At 37.1% G+C, this 24,318-nt stretch overlaps 1 protein-coding gene across 2 annotated transcripts in view; it reads right to left on the bottom strand.

Moving 5' to 3' along the window:
- BBX (BBX high mobility group box domain containing) overlaps positions 1-24,318 on the bottom strand; it is a 282,615-nt gene that overhangs the window by 150,289 nt on the left and 108,008 nt on the right. For both annotated transcript variants that reach the window (XM_007450540.1, XM_007450539.1), the window contains exon 3: positions 15,005-15,078. The gene's annotated coding sequence lies outside the window, so the exon portion shown is untranslated. The remainder of the gene's footprint in view (positions 1-15,004; positions 15,079-24,318) is intronic.

Here is a 24,318-nt window from a genome sequence, read left to right on the forward strand (position 1 = left end):
TAGTCTTTGAAGAAAATTGTGTAATTATAAAAATGTACTATTATGCTTAAATAATTTACTTGTTGTTTGAGGTGATAATTTTGTTAATACCAACAGTATGAGGTGATAATATTCCTGAAATAACTATAATCCACTGAATGATAGATGACTTATGTCCTAATACTTTCATATATTTGAGCTTTGATTACGCTTTAATAAAATTGCAAAGTTAAATTGGGCAAAGTATAATTAAACTCAAACATCTATTATTATGATTGTATAGAAAATGTTTTAAGATATCTAACAATATAAAGAATAAATGTTATTCTTTCCTAATGGCTTAAAGCAAGCCAATCCTGTATTCTATAGACTTTTAATATAAGATGTGCAGTATAATGACATTTCCCTTGTTGTGAATAGAGACAATAGCATGCTTGAAATTCCATTTCAAGGAACAGTTAAAGCAGTAAAAACAAAGTCAAAGGCCACTTTTGACCCACTGTCATTGTGAGAACAAACATTTTCTTAGCAACCCTGCCAATGTGCTGAGTTGGCAGTGTACCCTGCAGCACTTTTAATCCTCTTAAGAACCTTACATGGTCAGTATTCACCCCATTTCACAGATGAAGTTAAGTTACTTTCCCACAGCCCAATCAGTAAACAACTGAGTTAGATGTAGTCTTGTGTAGAGTCCAACTGACTCCACAGCCTATGCTTCTGAGATCAAATTACAGCTGAAAAAAGTGATCCATTTAAATTTGTCTTCTATAAGGAAATCTTTCAGTTTCTACCTATCCACAGGAATCTCCAGGAAGCAATAGTTATCATTATGCAGTTAACAATCTAGAGGCAAGAATAAGAATGTTTATAAGCATTAGGAAGTAAAAGTTCTAAAATATTTTTCACAGGCACATTATAAACTCTAATGTATGGAATAGTTTATAATAATAGAAGTAATCGGTAAAAAATTCTATGTCTTTGATGATTAGGTAAAAATTCATAAAAAAGAGACATAACTGGGACACCTTTACCATCAACAAGACAGACTTATCTTATGTTCTCTAAAAAGTGAAACTCTCAGTGAATAATAAGGAAAAGCAGCACCCATTATGTTAACAGGAAAAACTAAACTTTCGAACTTGAAAACTATCATTCCTCTAAGTATTCATTTCACCAAATGAACTGAAAGATGAGCTGTATGCGTCATCAAATGGCAGGACAAAATGACTGCTATAGGAAGAGGTTTGGTACTTAAACAGGGGATTGACAGTGGCTACTGATTTCAAACTTTTCTCTATTTTCTCTTTATATAATACACCCATTTGATGATATGGCAACTTGAACAAAGCTGAAAACATAGCAGATATTCAAAAACAATATTAAGGGCATGGTTCAATTTCAATTCGTGTCCATCCGGGTGCTGCCTGGATAGATAGATGGAGATATGCTCCTCTGCATGGATACATCTCACATTCTGTAGGTTTCACCCTCTCTAATCTTCTAATTAGTGTGGCAAAACTAAGAATGCTTGGGACACTGTTCACCACATAACTGGTATCTTCTTATTATTTAAGCCTTATTCAGAAGCCAGCTCCTCCCCATCTAGCTGGCTCTTTCAAGAAACCTGTACACTGTATGTGCCTATGATAACTCAACACCTTAAAACATTACATTCCTGAAGAGGAATACTTCTGCCTCAAAGAGATGCTTGGTAATAAATGACTTTACAATAAAAGTTAAGTAAACACTGAAATAATTAGATAACTCATCTACTTTTTAAGAGCAGTAATATAACCATGGCAGAGACAGAACAACTGCAAATTAAGCAAATTATATGTCTATAAAACCAAAATACAGTGCTCTTCTCTAACATCTTTATAGATCAATTTGAATATGGAAATATCCTAAAAATAGTACCCCTAAGAATAAAACATCTAAATGTGGACTTTAGTCAACATTTCGGTTACATATTAACTGAATCCAGGTACCATATAGCATCTCTTTAGGCCCAGCCTGAACCAATCTGCCTTCCTTAAATCTCAGAACCTTAACAGGCACTCTACTCACAGGGCCACTGATGGAGTGTTAGGGAAGTACTTGGCAGAAGGCTTACAACTCTTAATAAAGCCCTGCTGACTCAAGGTACACTATAAATGAGCCAACAGCTACCCAGAAATTTTTTGCTGCTCATTTAAGTTCTTTTTTTCTTAATTTTTAAGATAAATTTATTTATTTATTTATTTATTTATTCTTGGCTGCATTGGACCTTCTTTACTGTGCGCGGGCTTACTCTAGTTGTGGTGAACAGGAGCTACTCTTTGTTGCGGTGTGCCGGCTTCTCATTGCGCTGGCATCTCTTGCCGAGGAGCACAGGCTCTAGGCACACGGGCTTCAGTAGTTGTGTCGTGTGGGCTAAGTAGTTGTGGTGCACAGGCTCTAGAGTGCAGGCTCAGTAGTTGTGGCACACGGACTTAGTTGCTCTGCAGCATGTGGGATCTTCCCAGACCAGGGCTCAAACCCATGTCCCCTGCACTGGCAGGCAGATTCTTAACCACTGCGCCACCAGGGAAGTCCTTCATTTTAAGTTCTTAAGCTTACTAACATTTATTGATTATAGGACTAACTGCAACTTAAAGGCACAGAAAGATGTATTTTTAAGGAACACTCCCCTCCCTGAACTCAGACTGGGAAGAACAACTATCTCCAGGTAGACCTGGGGATGTTTATTAACATAAAAGTCAATGGAATACATGATTAATAAATGTGAACTCCTGTATTACCAATTCACCAAATGTTCACTAAACAAGTTCCACATGCCAGACACTGTTTCTACGTTTGGAGTATACAGCCATCAACAAACTAGACTCTCTAATGTAAACTTAAGTCTCCTGGCTTCTTCAAGAGGTTATCTGAAAAAAATTACATGTATATACTCGTATACATTTACACTTCTCTGTGTATGTACAGAATATCCAGTAAATGCAGTACATATTTTACATTAAAATGTATGGAAATTCTGACTGCAATGTTATGAGAAATTTTACACCATTTGATCCATTTCTTTACCTGGAGAAACACAATTCTCTGTAATAGAGATCAGAGGGAATATGGACTTCAGGATAAAAATAATTTATCCATCACCTTTCATAGTAGTAATAATGGATGAAGTGGTATGTCTGACTTTATTTGTACTGTCCTTAACTAGTAAATTCAATATCAGTAGACTGATCCTACTGTCTACAGAAGAAATACATTGCTAAAGCTTATCATATACAAGGCTTGAGTTTCAGTCATTCTGTAAATAGCTTTAGAGGGAAACCGAAATCAAAAGCAGATAAGGAGATTGGTTCAAGACGGCCGACTAGAAGGACATGTATTCATTCCACCTTGCGAGAGCACCGGAATCACAACTAACTGCTGAACAGTCATCAACAGGAAGACACTGGAACTCACAAAAAAAGATACCCCACATCCAAAGACAAAGGACAAGCCACAATGAAGGGCTTGTAGAAGGGGCACAATCACAATAAAATCAAACCCCATAACGGCTGGGTGGATGACTCAAAACTGGAGAACAATTATACCACAGAAGTCCACCCACTGGAGTGACAGTTCTCAGTCCCACGTCAGGCTTCCCAAATGGGAGTCCGGGAATGGGAGAAGGAATTCCTAGAGAATCAGACTTTGAAGGCTAGTGGGATTTGACTGCAGGAGTTCGACAGGACTGGGGAAAACAGAGACTCCACTCTTGGAGGGCACACACAAAGTAGTGTGCACATCGGGACCCAGCAGAAGGAGCAGTGACCCCATAGGAGACTGAACCAGACCTACCTGCTAGTGTTGGAGGGTCTCCTGCAGAGGCAGGGGATGGCTGTGGCACACCACGGGGACAAGGACACTGGCAGCAGAAGTTCCAGGAAATACTCCTTGGCATGAGCCCTCCCAGAGTCTGCCATTAGCCCCACCAAAGAGCCTGCAGCATCCTGTGCTGGGTTGCCTCAGGCCAAACAACCAATAGGGAGGGAACTCAGCCCCACCCATCAGCAGACAATCAGATTAAAGTTTTACTGAGCTCAGCCCACCAGAGCAACACCCAACTCTACCCACCCTCAGTCCCTCCCATCAGAAAGCCTGCACAAGGCTCTTAAATAGCCTCATCCACCAGAGGGCAGACAGTAGAACCAAGAAGAACTACAGTCCTGCAGCCTGTGGAACAAAAACCACATTCACAGAAAGACAGATAAAATGAAAAGGCAGACAGCTATGTACCAGATGAAGGAGCAAGATAAAACCCAGAAAAACAATTAAATGAAGTGGAGATAGGCAACCTTCCAGAAAAAGAATTCAGAATAATGATAGTGAAGATGATCCAGGACCAGAGAAAAAGAATGGAGGCAAAGATTGAGAAGACGTAAGAAATGTTTAACAAGGACCTAGAGGAATTAAAGAACAAACACCTAGAAGAATTAAAGAACAAACAGAGATGAACAATACAATAACTGAAATGAAAAATACACTAGAAGGAATCGATGGCAGAATAACTGAGGCAGAAGAACGGATAAGCGACCTGAAAGAAAGAATTGTGGAATTCACTGCCGTGGAAGAGAATAAAGAAAAAAGAATGAAAAGAAATGAGGACAGCCTTAGAAACCTCTGGGACAACACTGAACACACCAACATTCGCATTATAGGGGTTCCAGAAGAAGAGAGAATGAAAGTACCTGAGAAAATATTTGAAGTGATTATAGTCTAAAATTCCCTAACATGGGAAAGGAAATAGCCACCCAAGTCCAGGAAGCACACAGAGTCTCAAGCAAGATAAACCCAAGGAGAAACACACCGAGACACATAGTAAGCAAACTGACAAAAATTCAAGACAAAGAAAACTTATTAAAAACAACAAGGGAAAAATGACAAATAACATACAAGGAAACTCCCATAAGGTTAACAGCTGATTTCTCAGCAGAAACTGTACAAGCCAGAAGAGAGTGGCATGATATATTTAAAGTGATGAAAGGGAAGAACCTACAACCAAGATTACTCTACCTGGCAAGGATCTCATTCAGATTTGATGGAGAAATCAAAAGCTTTACAGACAAGCAAAAGCTAAGAGAATTCAGCACCACTAAACCAGCTCTACAACAGATGTTAAAGGAAATTCTCTAAGTGGGAAACACAAGAGAAGAAAAGGAACTACAAAAACAAACCCCAAACAATTAATAAAATGGTAATAGGAACATACATATTGATAATTACCTTAAATGTGAACGGGTTAAATGCTCCAACCAAAAGACACAGGCTTGCTGAATGGATACAAAAACAAGACCCATATATATGTTGTCTACAAGAGACCAACTTCAGACCTAGGGACACACACAGACTGAAAGTAAGGGGATGCAAAAAGATATTCCATGCAAATGGAAATCAAAAGGATGCTGGAGTAGCAATACTCATATCAGATGAAATAGTTTTAAAATCAAGAATGTTACAAGAGACAAGGAAGGACACTACGTAATGATTAAGGGACCAATCCAAGAAGAAGATGTAACAGTTATAAATATATATGTACCCAACAGAGGAGCACCTAAAAACATAAGACAAATGCTAACAGCTATAAAAGAGGAAATCCACAGTAACACAATAATAGTGGGGGACTTTAACACCTCACTTACACCAATGGACAGATCATCCAGACAGAAAATTCATAAGGAAATACAAGCTTTAAATGACACAAAAGACCAGATAGAATTAATTGATATTTATAGGACATTCCATCCAAAAACAGCAGATTACACTTTCTTCTCAACTACACATGGAACATTCTCCAGGATAGATCATATCTTGGATCACAACTCAAACCTCAGTAAATTTAAGAAAAAATTGAAACCATATCAAGCATCTTTTCCGACCACAATATATAAGATTAGAAATAAATTACAGGGAAAAACACATAAAAAACACAAACACATGGAGGCTAAACAATATGTTACTAAATAACCAAGAGATCACTGAAGAAATCAAAGAGGAAATCAAAAAATACCTAGAGACAAATGACAAGGAAAACATGATGATCCAAAACCTATGGGATACAGCAAAAACAGTTCTAAGAAGGAAGTTTATAGCAATAAAATACTACCTCAAGAAACAAGAAAAATCTCAATCTAACCTTACACCTAAAGGAACTAGAAAAAGAAGAACAAACAAAACCCAAAGTTAGTAGAAGGAAAGAAATCATAAAGATCAGGCAGAAATAAATGAAATAGAAACAAAGAAAACAATAGCAAAGATCAATAAAACTAAAACCCAGTTCTCTGAGAAGACAAACAAAATTGATAAACCTTTAGCCAGACTCATCAAGAAAGGAAGGAGAGGACTCAAATCAACAAAATTAGAAATGAAAAAGGAGAAGTGACAATGGACACAGCAGAAATACAAAGCATCATAAGAGACTACTACAAGCAACTCTTTGCCAATAAAATGGATAACCTGGAAGAAACGGACAAAGTTTTAGAAAGTATAACCTTCCAAGACTGAACCAGGAAGAAACAGAAAATATGAACAGACCAATTACAAGTAAAGAAATTGAAATTGTGATTAAAAATCTTCCAACAAACAAAAGTCCAGGACCAGAAGGCTTCACAGGCAAACTCTATCAAACATTTAGAGAAGAACTAACATCCAACCTCTCAAACTCTTCCAAAAAATTGCAGAGGAAGGAACACTCCCCAACTCATTCTACAAGGCCACTGTCACCCTGATACCAAAACCAAAGATACTACAATAAAAGAAAATTACACACCAATATCACTGAAGAATATAGATGCAAAAATCCTCAACAAAATACTAGCAAACAATATCCAACAACACATTAAAAGGATCATACACCATGATCAAGTGGGATTTATCCCAGGGATGCAAGGATTCTTCAATATATGCAAATCAATCAAGGTGATACACCATATTAACAAATTGAAGAAGAAAAACCATATGATCATCTCAATAGATGCAGAAAAAGCTTTTGACAAAATTCAACACCCATTCATGATAAAAACTCTCCAGAAAATGGGCATCGAGGGAACCTACCTCAGCATAATAAAGGTCATATACGACAAACCCACAGCAAACGTCATTCCCAATGGTGAAAAACTGAAAGCATTTCCTCTAAGATCAGGAACAAGACAAGGATGTCCACTCTCACCACTATTATTCAACATAGTTTTGGGAGTCCTAGCCCCAGCAATCAGAGAAGAAAAAGAAATAAAAGGAATACAAATTGGAAAAGAAGAAGTAAAACTGTCACTGTTTGCAGATAACATGATACTATATATAGATAATCCTAAAGATGCCACCAGAAAACTACTAGAGCTGATCGATGAATTTGGTAAAGTTGCAAGATACAAAATTAATACACAGAACTCTCTTGCATTCCTATACACTAACAACAAAAGATCAGAAAGAGAAATTAAGGAAAAAATACCATTCACCATTGCAACAAAAAGAATAAAATACCTAGCAATAATCCTACCTAAGGAGGTAAAAGACCTGTACTCAGAAAACTATAAGACTGATGAAAAAAATCAAAGATGACACAAACAGATGGAGAGATATACCATGTTCTTGGATTGGAAGAATCAATATTGTGAAAATGACTACACTACCCAAAGCCATCTACAAATTCAATGCAATCCCTATCAAATTACCAATGGCATTTTTTACAGAACTAGAACGAAAAAATTTCACAATTTGTATGGAGACACAAAAGACCCTGGATAGCCAAAGTAGTCTTGAGGGAAAAAAACGGAGCTGGAGGAATCAGACTCCCTGACTTCAGACTATACTACAGACCTACAGTAATCAAGACAATATGGTACTCGCACAAAAGTAGAAATATAGATCAATGGAACAGGATGGAAAGCCCACTGATAAACCCACGCACCTATGGTCAACTAATCTATGACAAAGGAGGCAAGGATATACAATGGAGAAGAAACAGTCTCTTCAAAAGTGGTATGGGGAAAACTGGGCAGCCACATGTAAAAGAATGAAATTAGAACACTCCCTAACACCATACACAAAAATAAATTCAAAATGAATTAAAGACCTAAATGTAAGACCAGACACTATAAAATTCTTAGAGGAAAACATAGGAAGAACACACTTTGACATAAACCACAGCAAGATCTTTTTTGGCCCACCTCCTAGAGTAATGGAAATAAAAACAAAAATAAACAAATGGGACCTAATGAAACTTCAAAGCTTTTGCACAGCAAAGGAAACTGTAAACAAGATGAAAAGACAATCCTCAGAATGGGAGAAAATATTAGCAAACGAATCAACAAAGGATTAATCTCCAAAATGTATAAACAGCTCATGCAGCTCAATATTAAAAAAACAAACAACCCAATCCAAAAATGGGCAGAAGACCTAAACAGACATTTCTCCAAAGAAGACATACAGATGGCCAAGAAGCACATGAAAAGCTGCTCAACATCCCTAATTATTAGAGAAATGCAAATCAAAACTACAATGAGGTATCACATCACACTGGTTAGAATCTGCATAATCAGAAAATCACAAACAACAAATGCTGCAGAGGGTGTGGAGAAAAGGGATTCCTCTTGCACTGTTGGTGGGAATGTAAACTGATACAGCCACTATGGAGAACAGTATGGAGGTTCCTTAAAAAAGTAAAAATAGAATTACCATATGACCCAGCAATCCCACTACTGGGCATATAAGAGAAAACCATAATTCAAAAAGACACATGCACCCCAATGTTCACTGCAACACTATTTACAATAGCCAGGTCATGGAAGCAACCTAAATGCCCATCGACAGACGAATGGATAAAGAAGATGTGATACATATATACAATGGAATATTACTCAGCCATAAAAAGGAACAACATTGGGTCATTTGCAGAGACGTGGATGGACCTAGAGACTGTCATACAGAGTGAAGTAAGCCAGAAAGAGAAAAACAAATATCGTATATTAACACATATGTGGAATCTAGAAAAACGGTATAGATGAACCGGTTTGCAAGGCAGAAATAGAGACACAGATGTAGAGAACAAAAGGATGGACACCAAAGGGGGAAAGTGGGGGGTGGGGGGATGAATTGGAAGATTGGGCTTGACATATATACACTAATATGTATAAAATAGATAACTAATAAGAACCTGCTGTATAAAAAAGTAAAATAAAATTTTTTTTAAAAAGGTAGATAAATGAGTTAAAATAATTTTCAACCAATTAAACTGTCATCCACAAAATTAGATCAGTGCTCAAGAGTTTATCCTTTAGTCTATAAACACACAAGATGAGGGAAAAAATTACAAATCAATTTAAAGTTATTTTTATGCAAAGGTACATGTCTCAAAGGTTTGTTTCCTTTGGAGTATATTTTGTTTTTATAAACAAATTTCAGTTTCATCAGAAACTGAAATTATTCTAGTGACACAGAACACACATATTAGAAAAAATTTAAAGATAAAACGAGTTTAGCTAAGCCTACATCAATGCTATTACCCATCAGTAATCCCAAACACCCATCAACTGACTTACCTAATAGAAAAAGTTCCTATTGTGTAGTAGAAAGAAGTACTATACAAATGTTCAAAGAATTGCACTTAGACTATCATACTTGAGAAATACGATGATTACCTGGCTCAAGAGCTGATATCAGAGGAAAGAAGGGAAAGAAGGAAGAAGAAAAAAGTGGATAAATAGAGAGAGAGAGGGAGGCAGGAAAATAAACAGGTAGAAGAGCAGATTTAGGACTCCATGGCTTCTGCTGGCTTTATTTCAAATAAACAATCTCTTCTTTCTGTTTTCCAGAATCTTTAAGAGTATGCCATTTCCCTGTTGAATTCACAACTGATTCACAAAGTAAAAGAATATAGCCTTGAAAAAATGTGAATTGGCTTGATTACAGTAAGCAGAAACAGATACAACTCAAAAGAGTAATCGTCTTATTCCTCAACCTAATTTTCAAATACATTCCATTCCTAGATAACAATGAATACACATGGAAATCGATTTTTACAATGATGTAATTCCTCCATCATACAAAACACTCTAATTTTCAAGTTCTTAGATTTGATCCCTTCACTTGAAAGACACTTTTTCATGCACAGTGACTTCAAAGTGGAAGAAATATGAATTCAGTAATTTCAAATGTCTCCCATCTCAAAGATCCAAAGATATTTTTAGTCTTAGATGACTATAATAAACCAGGTTTTCTTGTTTATAGATTAAATAACATAGAAATTTTTTTTTTTTTTTTTAACTTTCACTTCACCCTTTGGCACAGAAAAACAATTACCTCTGGGATGAACTGAACTGGTTGCCCTCAAATTCATATGATGAGACCTCAAAGCCCAATGTGATTATATTTGGAGATAGACCCTAGAAGTAGGTAAAAGTTAAGTAAGGTCATTAGGGTGGGGCCATTATCTGATAGAACTGGTGTCCTTTTAAGAAGGGGAAGAAACTAGAGCACACTTTCTACACACACACACACACACACACACACAAGTTCATGTGAGAACACAGCAAGAAGGCAACTGTCCATAAGCCAGGAAGAGGAACCACACCAGAGACAGAATTTGTCAGCATCTTTATCATGGACTTTTAGCCTCCAGAACTGTTAAAAAATATCTGCTGTTTAAGCCACCCAGTCTGTGGTATTTTGTTATGGCAGCCCAAGCAAACTATATAATCTCGAAAAATTAAAAGATTCTATTTTTGAAATAGTTTTACTCTATCAATAATCCAGCTGAGGGGATTTCCCTGGTGGTCCAGTGGTTAAGACTCTGTGCTCCCAGTGTAGAGGGCCCGGGTTTGATCCCTGGTCAGGGAACTAGATCCCACATGCATGCCGCAACTACGAGTTCTTGTGCCGCAACCAAGAGTCCGCATGCTGCAACTAAAAGATACTGTATGCGCCAACGAAGATGCCACGTGCCGCAACTAAGACCCGGCGCAGCCAAATAAACAAACACACAAAAAATCCAGCTGAATATGTAACTGATAGTTGTTGCAACAATGATTTGTTTATGAAGAGAAGTGCCTGAAGCAATCTGAATAATTATTCACTCCAAAATTATTTATATATATGTGTGTTGTTCTACATTAAATTGTCATTTGGAAATAGCATAAAGCTTTGAACCCCTAAGAGATATCCTCTGTTGTCCTGATTCTGAGTGCAAGGGGACAATGCCAACAGAGAAGTCCTCGAAGGAATCTAAATAATCTCACCCTCCCTGGAAAACAGCAGCATAAAAATCTTGAAATAGAAATGCTGATTCTTTTGAAACCAAACATTTGCTCTACATGGTGAAGAAAATTTCTGTGGCACTGTCTCCTGTTCTTGTACCTTGTGCTTCAAGATTATATAAAATTTGATTTCTTTGATGCTGACCTCATTAATATCCAGAGTCAAGGCCATATATCCACCTTTGGCAATCACTCTGTCCTTAGGATTTCTACGTTCTCAGTGGCAAGAAGTGATTTATTAGATCATAGGGTGACTAGTATTTCTACAGGATTCACCCTTTCAGTGGTAACCGTAGAATATATAGGCTCTTACGCATTCAGGACAATTTGTTAAAACTCAAAGTATGTGTGTGTAAATATAAATATGCAAACACAGTTTAGGCATACATACACTGTAATAAAGGTATATTATAGTGCATTCAAGGTTACTGAACTATGATCACATTTTTCTTAACTACCATTTCTTGACTGCATCCCATGTGCCAGGCAGTGTATCAACACTCAACATAATTCCCTTATTCAGAATTCCACAAGGTAGAGATCGTTATCCGATATTAAGATGAGAAAACAAAATTTCAGAGAGTTTACATAAACACCCAAATTCTTTCAATTTAAAGTTCCAGAACTACAGTTTATGCCTAAGTTTCTCTGAATCCACAGATGTCTAAGAATGTTCCTTTTCCCCAATCTTAAAGAACTATGAACTATCAAACAAAGCACTGTTTATATACTCCTTGATATTTAAATCATCTTAGTCCACACAGGTCTGGTAGCAATGTTTTATAAAACCTGTGGGATTAATCAAATCAACATTGGTTGAGTTCATAATGCCTAGCAATTTTCTAGAAAACTTAGGAGAGAATAATGCAATCACTGTATAGTGAATATGACCTCGAGTGAAGTACATCAGAAAACCCATGGGATTCAATTGTTAACCACCCTGTAGTATTCTGCATTTTTTCTCTCTAGAATGATTCCTTAAATTGATCTTAAGTAGAAGCATTTGGTTACCATTACATGGTAAAATTATTGTATTACTACTGGAAAAAGCAAAGTTCCCATTTTCTCATGCTCTTCCTCTATATCCAATTAGATAACATCTGTCAAAAGTTCTTAACTTAGTAAACATAGGTAAGAAGTTATTATGAGAATCATTATATCCCTTCTCTAACACTGTATGCAAACCACAGAGGGTCCAGTCTGCAGTAATTTTCATTCATTTTAAAACAACTTATAAAACAATAAGGTAAGTAAGTTTAGTATAGACTGTATTTCCACTTATTGCATAGTGGAAAAGCGATAATGTTCAAAACTTGATGAAACTCTTTTATTTATTTATTTATTTTGCGGTACACGGGCCTTTCACTGTTGTGGCCTCTCCCGTTGCGGAGCACAGGCTCCGGACGCGCAGGCTCAGCGGCCATGGCTCACGGGCCCAGCGGCTCCGCGGCATGTGGGATCCTCCCGGACCGGGGCACGAACCCACGCCCCCTGCATCGGCAGGCGGACTCTCAACCACTGCGCCATGAATGAAACTCCTGAATTGTATCAACTCCTCATTCCTTAAAACTTGTCACAGGGTTTCAAAGCTCAATGTGTTCCACGTAACTACAAGAGGATTTATAGTCAAATAACTCTCCATGTTAAACAGATTCATTTACTACAGGACTTCCTGGAAGCTTAACATACAAGGTGCATTCTGTCTGTCTAGAATAACCCTAGACAGAATTATGCAGATATTATACTTAAAATATTCATTATGCCTCCCTATCAGCCTTCCCCTACCCCACACCTCTTAAAAGGCCACTCCTATCCAATGACATGAGTTGGCCATGTGACATGCTTTAGCCAATGAAATATAAGAGGTAGTGACATATACCACCTCTCAGCAGCAGTTTAAAGAGCCCAGATTCCACCATCATTCCTTTCTCCTTCTGCCACAAGACTTAAGCATCCCAGAGAGGCTGTCCTTCAGCTTTGGTCCAGGGATGAAGAGGATATGGAGCAGAGTGGCAGCAAATTCATCAAGAACATGAACATGAGCGAGAAAGAAACTTTTACTGCTATAAACCACTAAGACTTGGGGATTCTCTGGATAATTAAACAAAACTTTGCCTAAGCTAACTAAAATAGCATGTTTTCCAGATTTACTGAACCCTGGCATCATTCTGCTCGGTAACATTTTCCAAAATTTGTTTCCTAAATTACTCCTGATTTTGTATGGCAATTTTCTGTTAGTTAATACTGTATTTAAGATGAATATATAGTTATGCTAGAAGTATAAAGTCTCAGTCTTCTTAAATTTTATCAGCATTTTTTGTCAATTTCTGCTTACAGTCAATAAAAATATTGTATTAAAATAATTTGATTAACATTTAGAGATCATAGATGAGATGGCTACTTAAGTCAAGACTGCCAACAACTACTGATTAATGATTTAGTTTTCTGAATAGGTAATATAAAAGGTCCTGCTTTACTTTCTATATATGTATTCATATTCAGAAAACTAAGAATACTGCCACAAATTTAATTTTCTTTGTATCTCACTATACTCAACTGCCTTTAGGATTAGTAATCGAGAACATATTTGACATTTCAGTATAGATATTCAAATATTCTGTAGTCTATTCTGCTGACCCAGAAAAACCATAATCAACTGTATCCTAACTGGCATTTGTAAATCCAGAATTTATATTTCTAACTTCACTGTGCCTTAAAGGATAGCACAGAAAGGAGGAAAAATAACTAAATCCCAATCTTCTCACTGGCAATAAGATTTTGTTGTTTCAATATCCTAGTAAACACACAAGCTAAATGGCATTTATTTTTACAATGTGTACAATCCTAGACTGCAACATTCAGAAGAATGGTTCAGAGGCCTTATATTTATACTCATATCATAAAAGCAACATTCAGTCATATACTTACTAAAACAAAAAAGGTAGACACAGATATTCTAGATGGACCTAATAAGCTATCAAAAATACTTAAGAACAGAAAAGATTTAAGATGAATAAAATAATTGAAAAGTAAGTTCATGTCCTAAAAATTGCAACTAAACAATATTTACTACTTCTGTTAATTTTAATTTATATTAAATTCCTTGGTCTTATAAATCATCAGTTCACCATAAAGTATTGAAACATCAGTAAAGCAATCACACATTTTCATTCCCAGACTGAGAAAACTCTATGCATTTAAGTAATCATGACCAAAATTAATCTTAAAATATTCCTAAAGAAGCAGTTTTAAATATAACTTATATACAAGAGGACAGAATTATAGTATCTGTGAGTTTCAAAGTTTGATATAATTTGCCACATGTATATATTTTAAAATCTCAACTTTTTCAGGCAATACAAAAAAAGGCTTTGGGGGAACAGACCAACGTAATATTTATTTAGGTATGTATTCTCTAGATAATTAGGACTTCAATAAATGGACTTTTCACCAACAGCCCATTACTGTGGAGAAACAAACCAGAGATTCTGAAATAGTTAATTTTTTAAAATTCATGATTTTAAAGGAAATTTTAACTTACTTGATGATAGAGATTAAAGTGTCCCTTTAAAAATACTAATAAAATTGACCAAAAAAATACACAATTATCACACTTCCTTGATCAATACGGAAGGTGAATCCATCAGACGGGAAAAAGTTGAGAACAGCTCTGTTACCACTTAGCTCCTGACAGCTTCACTGCTTCCAGGTAAGTAAGTAAGATGCACCTGCAGGGCTGCTCTTACCGGTCAAGTCAAGACTTTCCATTGTGATTTCAATGGAACATCAGAACTTCCAGCTTCTGTGATGCAGCAGAATTCTGTGAAGGACCCATAGCAAAGTGATTAAAATGGTGAGCCAGGAAGCCCTTTCAAACAAAGCTGACACTTATTCTCCTTTAGCAAAATAATCCCTAAATAAGATGAATTAACAGCCAAGCAATCAAAATCAGGAAAATTATTAAACATCCCTCTACTAACACTATTTAGGGAAAAAACACCTGAAGTGTTTATTGTCAACTTTAATGCAACAATAAGATAGTCACTAAAATTACTCAATGGGAATTCTGAGACTAAAGTTACAGAGACAAAGAATTACAGGCAATCACTTCTTAGCTTTCTGACTAAATTCACGTGTAGAGTTACAGGTGAATTCTCTGGAAAAACATGAAATTATATTGACATCCTGACTAAATTCAAGTTATTTGAAATGACTGGCCCAACCCACAGAGTTAAGCTGTGGTTCAGATGTTAATATCTTATATTTTATCTTTTAAATGTTTTAAAGATAACAAGTGAAATCAAGATAGTTTTTTTTTAAGGTGGGGAGTGGGGGGGAACACATGCAAATAGAGAAAAGCTGTAACTAAAAAATTACTTTCTAGCTACATATGATGAAATAAATATAAGAGGATCAAAATCAACGAGAGTATACAAATTAAATGAACATTTTCATTAATACTGCAAATATAGACATACACTTAAACTGTATCTTTTTTTTAATTATTTCAGTTTCTGAGACATTCATTTAGTTTCTCAAGTGCTTCATGGTAATACTAAATTCACACTCAACTAAGAGAGACAATTTCCTACCCTCCTGCAGATTATGACAATATATTTCCTTACAATCAGTAGGCTATAACACACTCTAAAAATCGGATATCACTTACTGGCTTACAGCTTGATCAATACTGTTAGTCATTTTATGGCTTGGCTAAAGTTTTTTCCCCTAATCAGCCACTACAATATGGAAGAACTGGCTCTTACACATTAAATATCAAAAATGTGTAATGATTCATCTGAGTAATCCTAACTAGACTTAGATGGTTCAGTTGTCACCCAGTGCTATGGAAGAAAACAACAACTTGAAAGAATAAGTAAAATATTAAACAGCCTCACGTAGCTTCACACAAGATACTACTCATTCATCCACGTTTTTTTAAACAAGGGTATGGATGAAAGAATAAATCCAGATCTTTGACAAAAACTACAAAGGACACATGAATACTTTCAAATTAAATGACTATGTTTTAATCAAGGAAGTGTACAATTCCAAAAACGGATTAAATAAATGATATAAAAGTCTATCTTTAATTATCATAAACTAGACAATTAACATTAAAACTGCTGTTTTGGGCTTCCCTGGTGGATCAGTGGTTAAGAATCCGCCTGCCAATGCAGGGGACACAGGTTCGAACCCTGGTCTGGAAAGATTTCACATGCCGCAGAGGAACTAAGCCCGTGGGCCACAACTACTGAGCCTGCACTCTAGAGCTCGCGAGCCACAACTACTGAAGCCCACGCACCTAGATCCCGTGCTCCACAACAAGAGAAGCCACTGCGATGAGAAGCCTACGCACCACAACAGAGTAGTCCCGGCTCGCCACAACTACAGGAAGCTCACGCGCAGCAATGAAGACCCAACACAGGCAAAAATAAATAAATTTTGTTTAACCCAACACAGCCAAAAATCAATAAATTGTTTAAAAACTGCTGTTTTAAGAAAATCACATGTACTGTCTCATATATTTATTTCCATACTTTTACTTCATATAAATCCATGAAAGCCAGTATAGAGAAGAACTATTAAAATAAAAAGTTAATAAATAGGCAAAAATCATGAATATCTATAAGTAACTGTCAAGTAAATAAATTGGTATAAACTAAAAAAACAAACAGTATATAATTAATACTGCCAAAACTGGGAGAGGAGGGTCCAACATTAATTCTGATAGTGTGTGTTTAATTCTTATTTTGGTTTAGAGATTTGCTTACATTTTAGTGGGTTTTTTTAAATTTATTTATTTTATTTATTTTATTTTTGGCTGCGTTAGGCCTTCGTTGCTGTGCGTGGGCTTTCTCTAGTTGTGGCGAGCGGGGGCTACTCTTTGTTGTGGTGCGCAGGCTTCTCATTGCGGTGTGGAGCACGGGCTCTAGGCGTGCGGGCTTCAGTAGTTGTGGCTCACAGGCTCCAGAGCCCAGGCTCAGCAGCTGTGGTGCACAGGCTTAGTTGCTCCGTGGCATGCGAGATCTTCCCAGGCCAGGGATTGAACCCGTGTCGCCTGCATTGGCAGGCAGATTCTTAACCACTGCGCCACCAGGGAAGCCCCTACATTTTAGTTTAAGAAGTGAGTGCACGCTATCTGAGAAATAAAATATGCTAGTATATCCTATATACAGAAGTTCTTTTAGGAGCTCAAAAATAAACTCTCACTAATCTTAAGGTACCCTTACACATTTGTTTGTTTCTATAATCAAATATATACCCCCCAAATGGGCCATATCTATACTTTATTTTGATTACTGTTCAATAATTTATCACCTGGGATGCAACTATCTATGGATAAAGTAGGGAGGGAGAGGGAGGAGGCTGACTATGCTTTGGCCAATATGGGTTTTAAAACTCAGGATAACAAAGAAATCATGTTGGACTTCACTGACTAGGAGGGGAGCCAGGGAATCAGCCACAGAGCAGAGGTCAATTTCAAGGCTGAAGATCCTGCCTGAGACAGACTCCTTTTGAGTTCTCTGACAGCCAAACTCCAGATTTTATCTGGCTACTACAAATGCCCACATGAGTAGCTTCGGAAAAGCAGTTTCAGCATAAGCTGTTCTGCATTTAAGTTACCAGTACTTCAAAAGTGTTTTGATTTGATGGAAATGGGTGGCTGTGTGAGGTGTCAGAAGGGCAGGTGGGCAAGAACGGGAAATGTCTAAAGGGTGAATACAACCCTGCAGAATGGTGACTTGAACATGCCCTTAGACCATAGCCAGGAGAGATCTTCAGCTGAGCCACACCAGGCCTGTCTGTGTTCTCTGGGTCACACTACAGTTTCCTCCTAACCCTCACTTCCCATCCACCCAGGGCCTTGGATTCCTGACTGCCCACACTTAGCTCCCACTGCCTCTTTAAGAGCCTGCTCCGTTAACGGGCTCCTTTTCCCTTTGCAAGGCCGGCTTCCCACCACAACACTACTTCCCACAGGATGCACACCTAGCCAGGACGGACCTGGCACAGCTCAGGATGCCCTCTGAGATCATCATGGCAGATGGGAGAGCTAACGTTGAATTATCTCCTCTTTACCTCTTAACCACAAATAGGGTATCTGACTTGGCATCTGAAAAACCCATCTTAAAGATCTGGCCTCAGCAACCACTGAAATATCCCAAAGCAGCTGGCTTTCTGGCAGTTTACACATTGCCCCCCTTTGGGGTCCTATGTTTTGAAAGCTTATTATACTAAAAAAGGTGAGGTGCCACTTCTTGTAACGAGGCAGTCTCCCTCATTAGTGTTAATGTCCAGTATAACATTCAAAGGCACATCACGACAAGATCCCCTTCTATGCCAACACTGTATGTTTTGCACCCTAATGTCACTACAACCTAGTCAGTGCAGAAGGGACTCCAGGCAACCATGTTGCCCATTTACATGGAAGAATATTTAATCCCCATGAATGACTGCTTTTCTGATGTTTTCATCATTTCTCTGGGTAATAGATTAAGCTTTAACTAACTCATTTTCATACATAACCCTAATTCAATCAAGCTCAATAAAAGTCATTCTGGACTGCAATTATTTGCTAAGGAACAATTACATTCAAATGAAAAAAAAACTTGCTGGGCATGATACAATGCACGGTACAGATGCCTCTCCATTTATGGAGCCAGAAACAACAACAAAAATAGCCAAACTGCTAGAAACGGAAATAGATATTTTTCCTCATCTTCCTGAAAACAGAATACTCATGCTTTTATACCTGAAGAAAACAAAATGGAGAACCCAAGAAAGCAAATTTCAAAAATTTTTTTTCAATTATGTTTATGCTTTGAAAGAGGCTGTATTTCTAATCTAAGTAAGCATGACCTCTGAAAGTCAAAATAAATCCAGGTCACAAATAACAGTCTTAACATCCACTCTTTACTAAATCTTCCACTGGCTTCCTCCATTTTCCCAACAATATGTATTCCGATTTCCACTTTACAAAGTAGGTGTTCTTAAAAGATTTTTCCTGTCTCAAAATTACCTCTTTAAATAAATACAATTCTTATATTTTCCTCAATTCACTCTTTTATACACTGCATGTTTACAAATGAAATGTAAAGGTTGTTTATAAATAAACTTAAATACAAACACCGAGCTCTTACTTCTACATAAATATACCGTATTTTTAGTCCAAAAAAACTCATTAACTAAAGCCTCCTTATGTATATGCATAAGGTCTCCCACTCACCCCACTGTAATTAATATTCTTTTCATCTCCTCAGTAGTAGCACCAGGCACATTACAAAATAATATAGTACTGAAATTGCATACCGGCTGTTATGCAATTTTGGCCAATGAATTCCATACCTCAGGTCACTGTGGTACACCAGAGGACAAAGGATTTTTTTTTTCTAGAAATGATAAGCTCCGGGTAAATCATTTGCTGAAATAAATTATCTTCACGTAGACAAAGATAAATGCAGGGAAATATATAATATGTGTGCTTTTAACAAGAGTTGCCTTTATTTTATACTTCATATTGTCACTGTCTTTATTTTATGACAGTGACAATATAAAGTATGAATAAAGACAACACTTGTTAAAATCACCCACCCTGCCTGTCTTTATAGTTGAAGCTTAAACCAAAGCTATTTCACAGGCATTTCTCACCAGGCACCAATCTTTAACAGAAATTACAAGTGCCAGCTATACTGAGAATGGTAATTTCTTAAAAGAAAATGCAAATCTGAAGTATCTTTTTATCACCTTCCCACCCCCACCCAGAGCCTTTCAGTTAAGAAACCTTAAACATAGCAATAAAGGCAAAACAAGTCCTAAGAGTTCACTAGATACTAACAGCAAAGCAAAGTAACTACAAGTCATTACAGATCTGTCCATCTGTTTGGAATTTCCAGAAAGGTGTTGGAAAACACCAGCAGGCAGAGACAGAAACTCTAGCATTCACTGTTAGACACAGGTCTACGATGAAAGATTTGGAAATCCTCTCTCCTTCAGTACTCAATATTGACCAATTATAAAACTATGCTTTAAAAACTACCTTCCACCTCTCTACATGCCAAGAGCACAGAGATGCAAATGGTATAACCTTTTACAGTTTGAGAAATTAATAATAACCTACTATGCATTAACACTGCAAAAGGTATTATAAGAGTTGTTGTTTTCTAGAAGCTGATGGTCTAGTTGGGTAATCGCATACACACACACACACAGTTACACAAGAAGAGAGAGAAATGTATAACGTCAAAACGGTAAGCAAAGAATTCCCCAAAAGTTAGACTGCACAAGAGAATCTTTAGGCAGGAAACAAAAGCTGCAACCTAAGGCACCAGCTGCAAACTGGGATATGGAGAAAGGGGATGGAGAAGGGTGTCAGAGGCACAGGCAGAGACTGGGCCTAAGTTACATACTGGGAAGAAGCATGCTGGAAGGGACAGGAGGCAGATCTGGTCGAAGTGCAGGGCTCACATCAGAAAGTGGAACATGAATCAATGCAGGCAAATGAGAAAGTAATGCAACTTGCTTTTTTCTCTCCATAGCCTCATAAACAGCAGAGCACAGTTAGCAGCATGGTGTTCTGCAAAGCATACTGACTTTAGGGCCAAACTTGTACCCCTCATTTGCTTACTCCCCTGCAACTGTAGGCCAATTCCTGAGACTTTCTGAGACTCCATTCCTCATCTGCAAAATCAGGGTAACAATTCCTACACCCCTAAAGGTTGCCTTAAATTATTAGAAGATATTATAAATACAAAGGTCTTGGCATACAGGAAGTGCTCAGTAAATGTTAGTAAGGTCACTAGAGTTAAACTATGTGGTAGAAAAGCATTTAATAAAGTAATATTGTGAACATGCCGAGGTTTGCTTTGAATATTCTCAACATTTGGATACTAAGTAAATTGCTAGCTTTTCAAAAGGTAGATTTTGTTTTAATTTAGGTAGTTTTAACATACATTTAATTCTGACAGTCTGAACAACCACTTTTTACTCCTACCAATTTCGAGCTACATTACCTGATTTGATAATATGATATTTTATTATAATGCTCATATGCCATAAGACTGTTGTTTCAGGGACCATGGTGGAACTATGAATTTCTGCAGTTACCGTAAGTAGAGGTGGAAAATGAGTAGGCATTAGTCCAGTCAGATGGCTTGGCAGGGAGGCCCTGAAAGCCTCTTTTATACTCTTGTGAACTATATAAATGTGCCTTTGACCTTCTCAGGCAGGGGAAATTGCACATTTAGGGCAGAAAGAGTTTCACTTCCAGGAAGAGTATAAAAACATGCTTGCCAGGAGCTACGTGAGGAACACTGACAGGGAACCCCCAGGTACTTTGGGAAGATTCCTTAGCTCTGTCAAGCCACTGAGCTGGAAAATAGAAGGTTAAGATAATCCCAGCCCTGTGGGGACATCGTGCCTATGCATTACTCTGGTTTAGCCCAAGTAAACCTTGGCCTACACACTTGAGGAATTAGCCTATATCTTTAGAGAGGGGTTCTGTGAATGAAACCCACTGCAGGAATCTCAGGACCGCCTTGTCCTTTGAGGTAAGAAAGGATTCCTTTAATCAACAATAATTCACAATATACAGAAAATCACACTCTTAATTTAGTCCAAAGTCATTTGATTAAAAAAAGGAAGTCAGCTGTTAGCAATTTACATAATTTTAAATGGAAAATATTCTGTTCTGAGAAGTAAAGGACACTAGTCTTTCCCTTTTTTCCTTTATCACTTAAATTTCACAAAGACAATTTAAAGACATATAAGCGTAATTTTAAATTTTGTGATATAAAAAGCACATCTCTATTAAAATTTACATTGTGTTATTAAAAACCAAAAAAACTATACTATCCGGAAAGAGCCCTTGTCCCTTTCAGGTGCGCCTAATGGATATCCAGCAAATAGCTTTGCAACAGAAAGACTGGTTCCAGATATGTTAGTTGCAAGAACATTCCTGATATGAAGATATAAAGGACTCTGCTCAAAAATGATCCACAATAAAGTGTTAATATGCTCCCTTTTTGAAGTTATTTATTCACAAAGCCGTTATAAATAATAATAAATAAAAATAAGCCTATACAGTAATTAGCTACTTTAAACCAGATAAATAATCCTACAAATAATCCTATAAATAATAAATAGGATAAATAATAAATAATTTATCCTATACAGTAATTAGCTGTAATTAAATAATCCTATACAGTAATTAGCTATTTTAAATAATAATCCTATACAGTAATTAGCTACTTTAAACCAGAAAGATCCAAAAAACTTTCCTTAGTGGGAAACAGAGATGTCCAATCCCAACGTTTCCATAGCTGAAACCAAGACAGACCCAAAAAGGTTAAGAGACTGAACAAAAGGCCTTCAGCTGGTTTGTGGCTCCACACTGCTGCCCCTGCAGGATTTGATGTTATTAGCCCCTAGTGGACATTCCAATCAGTCGTGGAATGACAGAATGCTGCAGGCAGTCGGAGGTCACTCAATTCAGCCCCTTCGACCACAGGGCAAGCTACAGGCAGAGCTAGGCCAGAACCCAGGGCTCCCACTACGGGTCAGTGCATTGCCCCTACTGCACACTGCTCTTCTGGACTATCATCAATCAGTTTGATCTGACAGCAGGGGGCTCGAGACCAGGTTACCTTAGATCCCTACTCTTCCTCTGGTCTTCCATTGTAAATAGCAACATTCAGCTAGAAAAATATCATTAAAAAGGGCCTAACTTCACTCTCGGGGTTGTCAGAGAATGCTTCTTGGCTCTAGAACACTTTCCCCTTTCTAGTCTGAAGACAGAGAAAGACAACTTCTAGTTGCAGAAGTAAAAGCACACAAAATACTTCTTTATGTTTCTAAATACTTTTATAAATACCTTGAATAAAAAAGTAATGTCCGTTTACGTGGGGGGAGGGGGTAGTGAGTATATGGAAACTCTGTACTTTCTATCCAATTTTGCTGTGAACCTAAAACTGCTCTAAAAAGTAAAGTTTATTAATTTTTAAAAAAGCTAATATCAACCTACTTCATTCTAACAATATGAAAATTATATACTCACTAGCAAACGACAGGCCAATGCCAGTTGAGAATTTATAAACAGTAATTCTCCCTTAAATGCTCACTCCCACCAGAAACACCTAGTAACAATTAAATTTATGTCCTCCATTAAAACTAAGCCCATGCCCTACAACAACAATGTCTGTACAGTATACATGCTCCACTGATCACTAATCTTCAATAAATGCCTCTGCTCCTATGGCAGTCATTTAAAGTAATATACAATATCTGGCTCAAATTAAACCAACCAAAAAAAAAAAAAATCAAAGGACATATTCTCCAAGTATTCCCATTGATAGACAAAGGGTTTATCCTTTGTAGTTAATTTCAGCATACTGACCCTTAGAGCTCAGTGTTATACACCCACCAGAGGCCACCAATTACAAGGTGAATGGTGAAAGGTGTATGCCCTGCAAACATCTGTAACAGCCGTGGTTCTCGATACTGCCAATAACTATTTTGAAATTTTAACTTTTTTTATAGTTAAGAAAATCAGGTTTTGTCACCTTTCAAGTTAAAATGGAAACTCACTGTAGATGCCTTATTTAAGTGGGAGAATAATCAGCCACAAAAGTATGTTTTTCTGTACTGGCTTTTCTTAAGCAGAAATTATAGACATGTATGTTTTTGCCTGCAAGGTATATGTGTATCTCCCATTTTCTGGTAAAAGCACTTTGAGTTTTGAGAAAATACTCCACCTTCTCAAGGTCCATGTGCCCTGAGTGGGACTGAACTAATTCTACTCAAGCTTCAGAGATAGAAATATAACCCAGGCTTGGCCCATCAGCTTATTCCATCTTCCGGAATGAGAAATGGGTGTGAAACCTGGATTGGGGCACGGCACACAAAATATATAACAGGTGTGTTAAGCTACATTATTACTAGTGTCTGAAGTGAGAGGAGAAAAGAAAGTAGAATGCTTTGCAGTGTTGTTGTAATAAGAGAAAAAAAAACAAAAGTAGTGGACCACACATAAAGCCCCTGAAAAGAAATGAAAGAGAGCACT

The sequence above is a fragment of the Lipotes vexillifer genome, unplaced genomic scaffold (genome assembly GCF_000442215.2).
Source record: "Lipotes vexillifer unplaced genomic scaffold, Lipotes_vexillifer_v1.1 scaffold946, whole genome shotgun sequence".
Taxonomy (NCBI): domain Eukaryota; kingdom Metazoa; phylum Chordata; class Mammalia; order Artiodactyla; family Lipotidae; genus Lipotes; species Lipotes vexillifer.